At 37.8% G+C, this 15,506-nt stretch overlaps 1 long non-coding RNA gene across 1 annotated transcript; it reads right to left on the bottom strand.

Annotated features, from left to right (window-relative positions):
- Nucleotides 1–8,340: 8,340 nt before the first annotated feature.
- Nucleotides 8,341–14,006, bottom strand: LOC140170100 (uncharacterized). Its single transcript, XR_011861489.1, has 4 exons — nt 13,817–14,006; nt 11,079–11,182; nt 10,377–10,451; nt 8,341–9,504 (listed from the first exon to the last, which is right to left on the bottom strand). It is a non-coding gene; the product is annotated as an uncharacterized lncRNA (long non-coding RNA).
- Between the last annotated feature and the right edge of the window lie 1,500 nt (nt 14,007–15,506).

Below are 15,506 nucleotides of genomic sequence, written 5' to 3' on the forward strand. Positions count from 1 at the left end.
ACGATAGGTTTCCAGATTATGGGTACCAAAGTACGCGTCACAGCTACAAAATAGAGCTGATTAAGTTGTGTCAAATTGGGTCTTGATCATTGAGAGACGTATACCATAGTAGTTTAAAAGTTCAGGGCAGGTATGGTAACGGGTGTTGTGTCTAGGCCTATCACGAGAGCCGCCCAACCCGAGAACCGCGAAATCTAGTATATACAGCCTGTCTCAAAAAAAATTGCAAGTGAAAGGCGCCCTCTTTGGCAACCAGAAAATACCGTTGTGACATGATGCTTACGTAAACGTCAATGGCGTAGTCTTAGCTCTCAAATGTCGTGTTCTGTTTAATTTGCTTGTTTTAATCTCAAGAAATGTTTAATCAACAAGAAAAGGGTAAAATCACAATTGTGCCACTTTTACTAGGGGCTGCACATGTAAATCAATGATACGAGGGGCGGTCAAAAAGTTCGTAGAACTCCGTATGCTACTTGGTCGCACGGCATTGAATTTGGTCGCATTGGAAAGCTTGTTCCTTCAAAACATTACTGCAAAGATATTAGATTTTTTGCATCACTGTATGTGGGCAGGACACGCTTCAGAGGAAGCCTACCTCCATGAATTCATAGGTACTAACAGAAGTGAATAAATGCTCATTATGGAAATTTCTCCGGACGACGGTGAAAACTCAAATGAAATTTAACAATGTACAGTTGCTGTAAATGGTAATAAAGTCCTTGGTATTCATCAGCAACGAAATGGTTCTTAGAGTTCAAGAATGGAATGAGCGTCCTTGAAGATCATCCAAGGTCCAAAAGACTTGCTGACGTCACCACTAATGATATACGTGCTGGTACAGGGGCATTGATAATGAATAAAGAGCCAAATAAGAAATATATGATAGCCACAAAATATGACAATTCTGATGTATGGTGTCTTCTAGATGGGGTCCCAGAATCTTCATGTACAATCTTGATACCAATTGACATATTCAGGTCCACACCATCTATACACTTAGAATGAGGACCGAGGCAAGTTTAATCTATATGTGGCTAAAGGTGATAAGAACATATATTAATCACTGGAATTACGAGTGCATTTAGTGAAAGCACCTGGATCTCCCACCCCTAAGAAGATCATCACTCGGTCACCATAGTGCAAGGTCTTCATCGCTGTTTCTGAGATCCAGGGAGAGTCTTGATGACAGATCATTTGCCAAATGAAAGTACAATCATAGGCATATCTTACAATTTTGATAGCAAAATTGAGGCAAGCCATCATGTGAATCAGGTTGACGGTATGAATGTGACTGTTCTCGGATTGTGTCCTGTACGCTATTCTTAGTTTGTCAAGCTGCCAATTACGACAGAGGGGTAAGTTAAATAAAGTAACTACATTGTGGTTCAGGCATGGCCTCCAGTTAGTGAAACCTATTTTAGAATTTTAAGTCCTACCTTCATAATACCAGGTTTGCTGGTGATCAGTGCTGGTGAGCCTTCACTGAAGAGTGGCTCAAGGAGCTATCGGAAGACTTCCATTTTGTTGACATAGGCCGGTATTCACAAAAGGAGACTAACTTTAGTCCTGGATTATCCCTAGTCCTGGACTAGTTAGTCCTGGTCTAAGGATGATCCACGGACCAGGACTAATTGGTATTCACAAAAGCTGGACTAACTAGTCCAGGCCTAACTCTCGATCTGAAAGTTAATCCACGGACTAACTTTTCAGATTGCGCGTTAGGCCTGGACTAACGCGAGATCTAAAGGTCAATCCACGGATTAATTGAACTGCACATGCGCAACAGCGTCGTCAGAGGCCGCACATCATCGATCGCGGGTTTTCTTAATGGCAGCCCGATTAAGAATGTAACAAGAAATCAATCTTGAAACACCCTGTACACAACTTGTAATTTATACATTAATACATATTTATGTCTATTTATGTGTTTTCTTTCTTTTAAATTTCTTTTTTAATTAAAGATTTTGAAAGAACGGCTGCCAAAAAAAATTAAATAGTAACATTAAACAAGTAAAAGTAGGCCCTACGTTTATTAACGATGTTTCCACAAATCACTCATAATACAGTAGCCCTATATCCTATTTAGTAGGCTTAGCGTATATAAAAGTGAGTGGCGGAGGGGCAGTAATAGGGGATTGCCAGGAGGAGCGGTTCCAGGTTTGACAAATTTTTCCTGCTCGTGCTTCGCTCACCCCAATTTTCACGGCAAATACGCCTCTATTGGCAATTCTGAGATGAGCTCGAGGGGTATATGGTTGATCGGAGTTGTAAAATTTTGCAACATTTTTATCAAAATTGCCTTAGAAATGGTCAAAGTGTCCCTTTGTATGCACCCCACACTCCGTGTATCCGCGGGTGGTCATCCATGTTGGCAAACTTTGAAAACATTCCCTTTTTGAATACCATTTTGCCAACATTTCAGAGCAAAAACACCCTTTTTAAATCGATTTCGCGAAACATACTGCAGTTACTGTCCGTTTTCCTATACACAATACACAGTGCTCTCACCATTGACGCGTGACCCCTACAAATGATGTATGTTGGGAGAATGGACACTTGCCTAGTTAACAAAAAAAAAAAAAAAATAACCAGCCAATATTTTATTTATTCTCCAAAACTTCTAGCAAATATATTTCTCTAACATGACCTAAAATTACAGCTAGGTTAGATGTTCAGAAATGGTCGTACTTTTGTAAAATATGAGTGAGGGCAAGGCATAGCTAGCCAACTCCCCGTGTTATTTGAATGGAGATTTGACCGAAAATATTGGTATCGGACCGCTCACTTCTGAAGGATGCCACAAAAAAACCGGTAAAAGCTACATTTAAATTATTCTAAATAGGTTCTAGAAAATAAAGTTTTGTAACATGTCCTAAATTTTTAGCTAATTTAGGTGTTTGGAGAGGGTCGTACTTTTGTGTTTTAGGAAGGACATGTAAACGACAGATAACACCAAAAATATGAAGAAATTATTTCTAAACCGTGTTAAGTCAAAAATCATTATGTTGCTCATTTTCAAGAATGCTGGTTTACAAAAAGCACGACATTGTCTGATTTCGTGAACAAAGCCACACATAACATTGTTTCCTTTCGTTTCCTTTGTAATCGGTTACCCAACTGAAGCTATGAATACCAGCTTTATTGCGATATCGCACATGAAAACAGTCACTTGTGCACAACCAGAGAAGATCCGATTTAATCAGTTGAGCTGTTTCAATGAGTGTTATCTTGGTTTAATAGCTTTTAATGGGGTTAAGTCCTGCAAAGGTCGAGATGCATTCTACTGGAGACATGACTGCATCATGACCCTCGCATGCTTTTTTGGACAGGAACACGTAGGGCCTACAACTAGTCCCGCAACCGAGTTAAAATATGCGCACCATTTCTGTTTCCCAAAATAAGCATTTCGAGCAATATTGCGTGCATGATGAATAATTGGATATACATTATGCACATTTATTTTACTTGATTTAGACGAAGAACACCTTTTTGCACCATTCTGCGAATTTGTTTTGAAAAATGAAACTTTTTTGTGCGTCCCAGAAATCATCCCATATTTTACAAAATTTCCGACGAGCATTAATAACGGCAGATAATCATACACGGGAGTACAGGGACCGTGGGAACTGGATTCGCTCCTGGTTATTGCCCGTAATGTAAAGTCTACTGCAGGCAGTGCCGCCGACAAGGAGGGTTAAGGGGGGGGGGGGTGTTACCCCCGGGGCCCCGTAAAAAATAAAGAAAGCATACGTTAATGGTCCATAAAAGCAAATAAAAAATAAAAGATCATTTTATCCTCGGACCCGTACCGGTAATGGCTCTCGGCGGCACTGACTGCAGGAAGAAAAGGGCTTTCTCGTGGTTAAGAGGAATAGGCCTACTTTGTTGTGATTTAAAATTCTGAGTAATTTAGAAATTTTGAAGATCCCAAAGGGAGCGTATATTGCAGTAGAGGTCAAGCGGCTCTTGGCCCTTACCACATCTCCCCTCCACCTGCTCATCAAATTTTCAATAGACATACGTGTGGAATGTCTACATTAAAATAAATTCATGGGGCACCTTTTTTTAATAAAACGCTGTAAAAAGGTTTAGGAAAACAGTACGAAAACGCTTCAATATGCCAATTCCAAATATTTGGCATTTGCATTGGGGGGATTTTGGCAAAGCGCGGGCGGATATTTCTTGATCTGCCATTTGGAAATCCCCCGGCTCAGAACTATTGCATAGCTGGGCTAAGGACAAAATTCAAAGTAGGCCCCTAACCATCATCATGAAAACTTATTGCCAGCCCTGCCTTAATTAAATAATAAGATGTGTAACAAAATACCATTGCATATAAACAACGGCTTAGAACCAGAACTGCGTATGTCCAAAATAGATGTTTTGTTTTGCAATGATGAGTTTTCTGATAAATAGAATTTCAGCCCAAAAATTGTTTTTGAAATATAGGGACAGAACACTTCTGTCAATTTTGTCATACGTCAAATAACGACTTCTGGTTAGTCCCCTCGGTAATATTCATAAACGTGAAATATATTAACTTAATATTATGTTACCCAACTTACCAAAATTCAAATGACCATAACAGTCTAAACGCAGGACAACCGATTCTTTTGTTCTGCTTAGTCGCGCTAAAAGTCGATCGATACATGTTAAAATCAGCACAATTCCGAGATGCACCTTTTTGCTATGAAATTTATTTTCTCGGTCAAATATAAAGCAAAATTTTTTTTTCTTCAGTAATGTCAAATAAAAACATAGTGCTTGGATGAACATTTTTTTTAAAAATCCTGGTGTTAAAATTAAGCATCAAATTGTGTCTTTTAGTGTGATATTTTTGATTTTTATAGGCCTTTAGTTCGCCCGTGAGCTTTTTACAGAATTCATTTTTAGCGTCTCAAACTAATATAGTTTGCTAAAGAAAGATATTTCCCACCTCTGTAAAGCACATCGTGTGGGTCTATATATTATAGTTTTGTCAGAATTTCCGTTTTATTTTACCCTTTTCCCTTCATCCTCCGAAAATGTCAAAATCAGTACTTTATCTCGAGAGCAACCAGCTGAATTAATCGATATTTCAATTGTTGCCAACCAGGTCCCTTTTCCATTGAAAACCAGGATTGCCTGACCAGCGATTTGGTAGCCCGAATCCCCAATTCTGGTAAATGAGGTGAATTTTGGAAATTTGCTCCCGTGATAGCCTGCAATTTCAATTTATAGGGGCTATGGATTCCATGATTATGAAAACCATTTTGTCTGTTTGTTTGTTTATTTACCTAGGATGAGGTCCATGGGAAAATCCACTGTCCAAACCTAGAAAAATTCGCGTGTTATTAGAGGGGATTTTAATTTTCTGTCCCTCCTATCTCCAGGTGAATTTTGAATGACCCCCCCATCGGGCATCGCGGGTTGGCATTTTCATTACACCCTTCAGACTTGCGTTCGGGTTTGTGTAGGCCTATTTGTCATAATTTAGCGCTATAGGACCTACTTTATAAATGTATAGCTATAGCCGTGCTATATAAATATTATAAGGTACCGGTATGTAATATTATGTAGGCCTATGGGGGTGGGGTGGGTACTCAACACATTTTAACCACGACTTACAATGCAAGGCTCATTGTTGCCATAAATGATTTTTCCTTTAGGTCATTATAATAGGTTGTTATAAACTTCCATGTTTAACCTTGTATTGTTTTGGCTGCTTCATTATGACTTTCGGTGGGTTTAAGCAATTTCAAACAAACACAATGCACTATACCCAGTCACCTTCATGACAATTGAAACACCAGGTAATTTCTTTGCTATATTGAAGTTCTGGCAACACTCTATCCAGGCCGGGCACCCAGAGATATCGATCCACAATGCTAGTATTAGCCGAAGATTTCACGCGTGGATTTGAAAATATTTCAGCTGGTAGTCAGAAATTATGGAATCAAAACGGAAATTCTGTTAAAACTATAATATATAGACCCACACGATGTGCTTTACAGAGGTGGGAAATATCTTTCTTTAGCAAACTATATTAGTTTGAGACGCTAAAAATGAATTCTGTAAAAAGCTCACGGGCGAACTAAAGGCCTATAAAAATCAAAAATATCACACTAAAAGACACAATTTGATGCTTAATTTTAACACCAGGATTTTTAAAAAATGTTCATCCAAGCACTATGTTTTTATTTGACATTACTGAAGAAAAAAAAATTGCTTTATATTTGACCGAGAAAATAAATTTCATAGCAAAAAGGTGCATCTCGGAATTGTGCTGATTTTAACATGTATCGATCGACTTTTAGCGCGACTAAGCAGAACAAAAGAATCGGTTGTCCTGCGTTTAGACTGATAAACACACACCCACACATAAATTATTATGGTTTTCATTTTTTTCTCTTAATTTTATTATTATTATTTTTTTTCTGTTTTTTAACATGTTTACCAGGAACATCAATATCTTAAATTTTACAGGAATGTTTCTAAGTATCGATTTTGCTGATGATAATAAGGGAACAACCGAAAAGTTCGATGAAGCCCTATAAACGAAAGTCCTTTCGTTATGGAGGGAGGGGGTCAAAAAGTCTGATTACGTTTGTAAAAAAGTAGTTAAAACATCGGTCAAAGTTGATCTTTTTTTAAGGATTTAAAATATCATTTTAAAATTTTAGTATTTTTGAAGTACGATATTGACATTTTACAGTGGTTGCTTCAAAAAAAAATTCAAATCGATATAGAGTGCAGTACTCGCAACCTGCAATTATTTGTTAGTTCGTTTTTTAAATCAGCTGTACCGCACCTTGATTGAAAATCGAGCAAGTCATAATTTTTTTCGTGCCCAAAAAGGTAGCCTATGAAGAAAAATATTTTAAAATAAAATAGAATATTGGTTTCTTCCATAAACGTGATCAATATCATTGCACTGTCGCACTCCTCCACATCCCCATCCACCATAGCGACGGCCCTGTATCCTATGAATCCGGGTTGGAATCCGGGGTTCATCGAACTTTTGGGTTGTTCCCTAATGTATCAATATAAGGTCACTATGGGGCCATAACTTAAAAATAGTCCCATCATGTTGTTACGTATCTCAAATTGTTCCACTCATCACAGGGAATAAAAAAGTCAATGGTCATATTCTTCTTAGTTCAGGAGTTATAAGGTCAGATAGGTCAAATAATTACTCCCTTATTATAGGAAATCTCAAACATATACTTAATTCACAATTTTGGTACAAATTTTCATAGTCATGTCCCCGTTCAGAGTTTATGCAGTCAAAGTCAAATAGAAATGTGCATGCATATAAACCTTTGACTCATCATGTGATTTCATCTATTCTGAGTTTATACATTTCTCAAACGAATTGTTTTCCTATTTTGTTTGCCCAAGGAGTATTTTGAGACAAGTTGTGATTAAATCGATGCACTTTGAAAATTTGGCCACTGTGCATGTGATATTTGACCTATTTTACTCTATAACTTCTGAACTAACCATACAGAATGACAGTTGACTTTTTTTGATTCCAAGCAATGAGAGGAACAAACAATTTGAGGGATGGAGTGCAACATGATATAACAAATTTGAAATTTTGGCCCCATTATGACCCTTCGACCCTTCATGGGAAGCACAGGGGGCATAAAAAATGGAGAACCAGTTCTAGTCTTATCAGTTGAGGCATAAGGTCAGGATGCAAAAAAACATTGGTTCCACTAATCATAATTAGTCCAGTCAAAGTGGGTTTTGACTCATCACTAATTGCAACAGAATTTTTTTCACTCTTATGAATGTCAGAGATGTCCCCTGAACATCATACAAAAAGTATACTAAAATATACTTGGTGGAAAGGTCGTTTTTGGCGGGAAAAGGTCATACAGGGGTCAAATTTCAAAATTGCTCCAATCATATTAAAAACTATACCAAATTATTCCTCTAGTCATAAGGTTTCAGAAAAAATATCTGTGATGTACGGTTCTTGAGTTATAGCCGAAAAGGTCAAAGGTCAAATGTTGGGTTCAACAGAGGTCAAAAAACTAAACATTGTCTGATTTAAACCAAAATGGTCTCAAATTGTTAGAAACTTGCAAACATAATTCATTTAAAGAATATTTGCACTGTTTAGGTTGTTTAATTATATGCGTAACATCGAAAACTAGGTCGGGGTCAATAGAGTTCAATGGTCAATGACCTCTTTTACTCTGCTACCTAGGTAACGAAGCATCCAAGATATGGCAAACTATTCTTATTTTGAAGTGTTTTTAAAGGACGAACACATTGAGACCATTTTTAAGGAAATCGGAGCATTTTTTCGAAATTGACCCATGTGGAGCCCAAAATTTGACCTTTGACCTTTTCACTTATAACTTGAGAATGGTACATCACAGATATGACAAACTATACTTTTTCTGAATCCTTAAGACTAGAGGAATGCTTTGGTATAGTTTTTAAAAAGATTAAAGCAATTTTGAAATTTGACCCCTGTATGACCTTTTCCCGCCAAAAACTACCTTTCCACCAAGTATATTTTAGTATATTTTTGGTATGATGTTCAGGGGACATCTCTAAAATGTATAAAAGTGAAAAAAATCTGTTGCAATTAGTGGTGAGTGACACCACTAATTTGTTTAGATTGACTGGACTAAATGTGGCAAAACTAGATCCCAAATATTACCCAATAGCGCCCTGTACTTCCATGGCGAAAACAGACAAAATGTTCAGTGAGTAACTACACTGTATTTTGGGCAGCTAAAGATTAATAAACAAATGTCAACAAGAAAAGAGGTAACGGTTATCTGCTTTGGCTTAATAAATAACAAGATCAATAATAACAACTTCAAACTTTAATCTGCCACCATAGAAAGTTGTATTAAAATATACAAATTCAAATTGTATTAAGGGGGTACTACACCCCTCGATAAATTTGTGTCTATTTTTGCATTTTTCTCAAAAACTAATAACACAGTGGTAACAAAAGTTATATACATTATAGGGGCAAGAAATCCAATTACTACACTGGGATTTCAGTGACCCAAGTCAAGCGGCTTCTTATTTATGACAAGAAATAAGGTACCGCTAGGATGTACCTCATTTCCTATCATATATACTGACTCGGTTGTCTTGAGTCACTGAAATTTCAGCGTAGTTATTGGATTCCTTGCCCCAATAATATACATAACTTTTGTTACCAGTGTGTTATTATTTTTTGAGAAAAACAGAAAAATTATTACAAATTTACCACAAGGGTGTAGTACCCCCTTAATAATTAAATAATAAACATTTTTCACCCCTTGAAATGAAGAGGCATGATTATGCTGATTTACTGGAATGGTCCAGAAAAAATGCTCACTGCAACTTTGCAATCCATATCAAATTTAGTGGTTCTTTAACATTTTATGTATCATTTGTACATTGATTTCCTTTAAAAACATCCACAGAAGAGAATGAGATCTTGCACAAACATCTTTAGTCATCCAACTGGTGGTGTCAAATGTTACTACTCATCATGCTTGAAGATACCTGTAACAAGAAAGAAAGAAATAGAGTAGTTAGAAACTCATAATATTGGGGCTCTTTCTTTTTCTCCTGTGGGTGGTCAGATTTTTTGGTTTTCATTTTGTACCAAAATAATCTGATTACCATGTTTTATAATTATTATACTCAGTGACGGGCGCCAGGAATTTTTTAGGGGGTGGGGAAAAGTGAATTTCAGGGGAGCAAAATCAACAAATTTGCACAAAATTACCGAAAAAAGTGGAATTTTTTTTTGGGGGGGCAAGAGTTCTGACTGAGATGGCAATTCCCCCCATGCCCCCTGTGGCGCCGTCACTGATTATACTAGTGGTTTTGATATAAGCAGCTGTTTCACAATGGTGAAAATAATGTTGACAGTGCAGGATGGTTAACCATGGGGATGAGGCTATTACTATTTTGTTCAAACATCTAAACAGGACAAATTTCAGGCCCAAAATTTCACTGACATTATGATAAATATATGAGTTTTCTTCTGGTACTAAATCTCTATTTTGATAGGATTAAGTGGGAGAGGAAATGAGGCTGTCAATCTGGCTATGTACACCCCTTTAAATAAAGTGAGTCATCACTTGGGATTTTGAGAATAAACCTGAAGTTGGGAGTCATTTGGGATTTAAAACTTGAGTAAGTGACAAATCCCAAAATGATGAGTCGAGTCCGAGTTGAGTCGTTACAAGTCTCAGGGAATTACAATATGTTACAATGTGATTGTAGGTTTCAATTCATGTAAATTTCCAGTTTTCTCAAAACTTACTATGAAATTGAAAGAATTTACATCTCATTAAAATATCAAAATTTTATGGATTTTATGATTCTTACAAGTAACATTGATATTAAACATGTTAAAAGAAACTCACCATTTATAGATTTAGGCTAAGGCTGTCATTTCTTGCTTTCTGTTCAACCAATGTCTCACGGCACATCTGAAACAACTGAAAACAAAATAGAAACATTTTAGAAATAGATATCATCTTCAAACATTTTTAACACAAAATTAACATTTTTCCTGTGATGAAAACAAAGTTTCAAACAGTTTGTCATGAAATTTAACTTGGAATTCAGACATGTTATTATAAATGTTAACCAAATAACCAGTATATCATCATGGTATTACCAAGCCCAATTTTGAATATTGGGCTAAGCCATTGGGCAAAGTCCACACACCACCTGTTGAAGATTTAGAAATATCTTCCACAGGGGAGTATGAATTTCAAATGGAATTAGCACATTAACCAACACTATTTGACACTCACTCTCCTTCTGTGTGTTCATTCCATTTGAAAATTTGTAACATCTTCCACAGGGCCGGATTTTAAATGGAATAGCCCAATATTACTGTATGTGTGCATGCTCACAGGTGATGTTGAAAAGGTGGCTATGCTGGTATGGGGTGGGCATTTTGAGTGGGGTGTGTCTTAGTGTGCAGTGGACTGTGCATGAGTCTATGTTGGTTTCAAATCATGCAAATTTCCAGATTTCTCAAAATTTAAAGAATTGACATCCTTTTATCATGTTTCCATTGTTCTTACATTGTATTAAACATGTTAAAAAAGACTCACCATTTGTAGATTTAGGTTACGGCTCAGGCCGTAATTTCCAGTTTTCAGTGCAACCAAACCAATGTAGCTTTCAGTACAACGAATGTCTCACACCTCTGAAACAACTGAAAACAAAATGGCAACATTTCAGAAATAGATACCATCTTCAAATATTTGAACATTTGTGCTATCATGAAAATCTACTTAGTAGCACTAGCAAGTTTTATACTGTTTTTTCATGAAATTGAACTTGTAATTGAGACATTTTGTTATTGTAAAAGTTGAAATAAACCAAATTATTAGTAATTGGGCTAAGCCATTTAAAGTCCACACTCCCCCTGTAAAAGATTTTGAAAAATTGAAACTCACACTCCCTCAGATGCTGAATCTTTATCAGAGGGTGTATGGAATTCAATGAAGCTGCCTAATGCGTTCATTCTATTTAAAATTCATACTCTCCTTGTCAGTGGCGGCGCTACGGGGAGGGGTGGCAAGGGGGGAATTGGCCCCCCCCCCCAATATTTTTCTTGCCCCCCACTTTTGAGGCAAAACCACCAAAATCACGTAAATTCCCACTTTTTTGCGGCAATTTTAGTAAAATTTGCCAATTTTGCCCCCTGAAATTCACTTTGCCCCCAATGCTCCCCTGAAAAAAAAAATTCCTGGCGCCGCCACTGCTCCTTGTGGAAAATATTTGTAACATCCACAGGGGTCATGTGGATCTTAAATGAAAACACACATTAAATTCACGAATTTTTAACCATGTCCCTGTTAAATGTATTTAGTACACCCACTTTTACACCCCATCCCCTGCATACCAATGTTACAAGTCCCCTGCATGAGGTATGCACCCGGCCCACTGGCCCAGCATGCCAGCCACTAGGTTACATATCATTCTTGTTGTGCTATCCCCGGGTATGTGTGTATCTGAAAGTGTTCGTGAACTCACACGTGTGTGCAAGTTATTTTGGGGGTACCGCCAGTATGCATTTATTGTGGGTATGCATTCGAAGTTATTGTGGGTATACACTTGCGTGCGCATAAAGTTATTGTGGGTACGCACTGTCGTGCGCAAGTGTACATGCAGTATGTACAAGCGTGTGAGCGTAATTACACACAAACCTCATATTTGGCCATCTTAACCTCAAAAGTGCAAATTTGTACGCGCTTCATGCGAATTTATTCCACCAAATATGCTAGATTAACTATACTTCAAGAAATTTGAATATATGCCACTACGAAATCCAGCGGAATCTTCAGCGGTCTGAGATTTGGCACTGTTTTAGCATAAACAAGGCTCTGATTGGCCAAATCAATCATTTAATACATCAACACCTCATTCGCTGGCCAAGCAAGGTAACAAGTCATGACCTGTAGTCTATCTTGTGCGCAACCTTAATCCCGCTGGATGTTTACACACACGTAGAAGGGCGATTTGTCCATACGCTGGTGACTAAATCGCGTAAATGCATTGATTTGAGTCTGCCACTACTAAATCGAACATGGCATAACCCTAAACTTGAGATGAAACACAGTATAGTTTTTTTTACGGGAACTTGAGATTATCGGACTCGGACACCGCTGAAGGCAGCTGTTTCGCATGTGCATCTATGCAGCGTCTTTAAGCATGTGCGTGTGTACGCCAGCGGCACTTTGAGCAAACACTTTCGATTTGTAGCTGCGCCCAATGAAATGGGCACTTACGTCACTGCCACATCAGGGTGGATAAAGCCTGTGTGATCACTACTGTACCAGCACTGCTTTATATGGCTTTATACCAGTTAAGCCCGGTCCTGACTCCACATCGCAGCGCGGTGTGATGATAAAACTGTAATCTGAGCCAGGTGTTTACGAGCTCAGCGGTAAAAATTCTCATCGCGCTGTGGAAATTTCGGTCCGCGATGGAGTTAAACAATGTTCAACTTTTTTGCATCGCGCTGCGATATCGCAGCCATGCACGCTTCTGATTGGCTGCTGGAAAATCAAGGTCGGTAGAATGACCTTAAAAGAAGATGCAGATCCCACATGCTTTTAAAACATCGCAACATCGCGCAATGAAAATAAAATGTACATTTTAATTTCATCGGGCAATGCTGCGATGTTTGAAACGCATCGCATTGCGCTGTGAAGTGGAGTCAGGATCGGGCTTTAAGAGTTGGATCGATTCAGACTCCACCGCAGCATAATAGGTGCTATGCTTTTAAAACATTGCGGCATCACACGATGAGATAAAATGTTCATTTTAATTTCATCGCACGATGCTGCGATGTTTTCATGTCATGCATGTGGGGTCTGCATCTCCTTTTTATAGTCATTCTGTAGACCTTGATTTTCAAGCAGCCAATCACAAGCATGCATGCATGCAGCATGGCCACGATATCGCAGCGCAATGCGGAGAAAGTTCAACTTTCATCAACAAAATTTCCACCACACGCTGAGAATTTTCACCGTCGAGCATGCAAGCTTGTAAAAACCTGGCTGCTCAGATTTCATAGAAGTATCGCAGCATACCAGGCATAGCCATCAGCGATGTCATCGCATCGCGCTGCGACGAGTCTAAATCAGACTGTACCCTAGTTAACCTAACCATGATGTCCTTCTGATCGCCGTGATCCAGTGTTTACCTTTACACCATGACTTGTTTATACATGTATTATGTATGCTAGCATTTCATGATGTATGGCAAATTTATACATACATGTATTTAGCTTACGTGGCATGACAATTTAAGGTTGAAAATAGCTCTGGTTACGGCATACCTGGCTACTAATTCACGTCTATGCTTCATTACTTGCAGACCACAGTCTCCGTTAAATCTTACACGAACGAAAATATACAAAATGCATTTTTAGATGGAAAAATTGGGCATTTTTACCCGAGTAATGTGGCGCTAGGTACGGCTACATGTCAAAATTCCAATTAATTACGGGCATTAATAAAGCACTTCCGGGAACTGTTGATGGGCGGGGCGTTACTAATTTACATGTTAATGATGTTTCGTCACAGATGATGTGCTTTAATGTTTTAACGTTTTTTAAATAAAAAAAAATGAACAAATAATCACAATACTCACCGGAAATTTCAGCCTTTCTTGTAGTTTCGCGGCCCGATTCCCGGTTTGGTGAACTAAACTCGCCCTATAAACTTATTTACGTAGGTTCCAAGGCGACCTTTTATAACATTTACAAAGCTGCAGTAAGTTTGAAAGTTCTGATCACTTTGTTTGCCCCTGACAGTATTTTTATTCAACAAAATGCTTAAAAAAGTGCCCAAAACTGCTATTTCACAGCCACCGGTCACCGCTTAGTCCACAAGTTAAACCTGCCCTCTCAGTGGACTAAATTTGGTGGCCTATTTGCATCATTTTAGTCCAGGACTAAGCCTAGTCCACTTTTGTGAATACCAAATAACTTTAGTCCTGGACTAAACCTCCGATTTAGTCCAGGACTAAAGTTAGTCTCCTTTTGTGAATACCGGCCATAGAAGGTTTCAAGAAAAATTTCAAGAGTGAGATAGACAGAATCTCGCTAGTACTCTTTCAAGTACCTTGTTCTACGATATTATTGGCCAACCCTCGTAGCATCAAGTTTATCAAGAGTTCCTTCGTGAAATCAAAAGAATGCATCAATTACACAACAATAAAAATTATTTTTACTGGTTTGACTGTGTTATCATGATACAGGTATTATATGATTCTCTTTTTCCACTTAAAACAGATTAAAACATAAATAGATATTTCACATTCTGCTTCAAAATTAAATACATGTGCATGTCAATGATTTTATCATGGTGAATACTGTTTTCTTGGGCACTCAAGACATATACTTGTTAAAAGACAAACAAATATTGCACACTTAGGCGACGAAAAAAGAAAACCCTGTTCCCGACCGACCCAGATTTTTAACAAATTGGGAAAAACAAATCCTGTACAAATGAATACCGACCCAAATTTCGACAATTTCAGGAACAATTTTTTTTTGTATTTTTGCAAATTGCAAATATTTGCAGATTTTGGTGATTTTTTGGGTCATTTAAAAAAAAAAAAGCCCGACCGACCGACCCTAATTGAAAGGTCCGTCCGCCCGTAGAACAGCTTTTCTTTTTTTTTTTTCGCCTTATAGGTCAATGAACTCGTATTACTTGTTGGGAGAGAAATTAGACAAAATAATGCACGCGCGCTGAAGTTGATGTACGAGCCCCGAAAGGGGGAGTGCATTAGACGCATCAACATCAGCTATCATTGATTTACATGTACATCTCTCTCCCTACTAAAAGTGGCACAATAGTGATTTTACCCTTTTGTTTATAACTAAACATAAACAAGCAAATTGAGCAGAACAAACGGCATTTGATAGCTAAGACTGCTTTCTTATCGTTGATGTAAGCATCATGTCACAACGGTATTTTCTAATTGTCATAGAGGGCGCTGTTTACTTGCACATTTTTTTT

Source organism: Amphiura filiformis, chromosome 14 (genome assembly GCF_039555335.1).
Source record: "Amphiura filiformis chromosome 14, Afil_fr2py, whole genome shotgun sequence".
NCBI lineage: Eukaryota > Metazoa > Echinodermata > Ophiuroidea > Amphilepidida > Amphiuridae > Amphiura > Amphiura filiformis.